The 1,582-nt window shown below is 29.4% G+C and overlaps 1 long non-coding RNA gene across 1 annotated transcript in view; it reads left to right on the forward strand.

The window, feature by feature from the left end:
• LOC107612434 overlaps nucleotides 1-1,582 on the forward strand; it is a 6,610-nt gene that overhangs the window by 66 nt on the left and 4,962 nt on the right. The gene's annotated exons all lie outside the window — the stretch shown is intronic.

Here is a 1,582-nt window from a genome sequence, read left to right on the forward strand (position 1 = left end):
TTTTTGGCGCCGTTGCCGGGGATTGTTCGTGTTTGGACAACTGACGGTTCATCTTGTTGTTCAGATTAGGTAATTTTCTTTTTGTTTTAATTTCAAAAATTTTTCAAAAATCTTTCAAAATTTTCTCCTTTGTTTTCGAAAAAAAAATTGTTTTCAAAAATATATTTTTCTTCAGAATTTTTAAGAATGAATTCTAGTGTTTCATGAAGCATGCTAAGCCTGGCTGGCTGTAAAGCCATGTCTAAATTCATTTGGACTGAGGCTTGCAATTTGTTATCAAGAGTAAGCTAGTTGTTGTTAATCCACTTGCTGCTGTTCCTGATTTACATGCTGAAGCTTGGCTGGCCATTGGCCATGTCTAGTGTTTTGGACCGGAGCTTTCATTGAAAGCTTGGCTGGCTAGTGAGCCATGTCTAATTCCTGGACTGAAGCTTTAGACTAAGAATGCAAGATTCCTGGAATTCATATTAAAAATTTTGGAATCCTTATTTTTCTTTTTCATAATAATTTTCGAAAAAAAAAATACAAAAAAATTAGAAAATCATAAAAATCAAAAATATTTTTTGTGTTTCTTGTTTTAGTCTTGAGTCATATCATAAGTTTGGTGTCACTTGCATATGCATCTTACATTTTTAGAAAATTCATGCATTCATAGTGTTCTTCATGATCTTCAAGTTGTTCTTGGTAAGTCTTCTTGTTTGATCTTGATGATTTCATGTTTTGTGTCTTTTCTTGTTTTTCATATGCATTCTTGAATTCTTAATGTCTAAGCATTAAAGAATTCTAAGTTTGGTGTCTTGCATGTTTTCTTTGCATTAAAAATTTTTTCAAAAATATGTTCTTAATGTTCATCTTGACATTCATAGCATTCTTGCATGCATCACATGTTTTGATCTAAAATTCTCATGCATTGCATCATTTTTCTTGTTTTTCTCTCTCATCATAAAAATTCAAAAATAAAAAAAAATATCTTTCCCTTTCTCTCTCATCAAATTCGAAAATTTGGATTGACTTTTTCAAAAATTTTTAGAATCAAGTTGTTTCTTATGAGTCAAATCAAATTTTCAATTTGAAATTCTTATCTTTTTCAAAAATCAAATCTTTTTCAAATTTCTTAGTTATTTTTGAAAATTCCAAAAATATTTTTCAAAAATCTTTTTCTTATTTTTACATCAAATTTTCGAAAATAACAATAACAATTAATGTTTTGATTCAAAAATTTCAAGTTTGTTACTTACTTGTTAAGAAACGAAAAAATACTAACCTTTTTCAAAAACTATTTTCGAAAATCACTAACTCTTTTTCAAAAATTATTTTCGAAAATTCTTCCTCTCCCATCTTATTCTATTTATTTATTCATTTACTAACATCTCATCTCACATCTCTGCCCTCCTCACAGTTGTGTTTCTTTCTTTACATCACATTCTTTGTCTCCCTCTTTTCTCCCACTCACAAAGGGATCCCTATACTGTGGTATAAAGGATCCATATTATTATTATTATATTTTTCTGTGCCTTCTTCTTTGTCATATGAGCAGGAGCAAGGACAAGAATATTCTTGTTGAAGCAGATCCAGAACCTGA

The sequence above is a fragment of the Arachis ipaensis genome, chromosome B08 (genome assembly GCF_000816755.2).
Source record: "Arachis ipaensis cultivar K30076 chromosome B08, Araip1.1, whole genome shotgun sequence".
NCBI classification, from domain to species: Eukaryota; Viridiplantae; Streptophyta; class Magnoliopsida; order Fabales; family Fabaceae; genus Arachis; species Arachis ipaensis.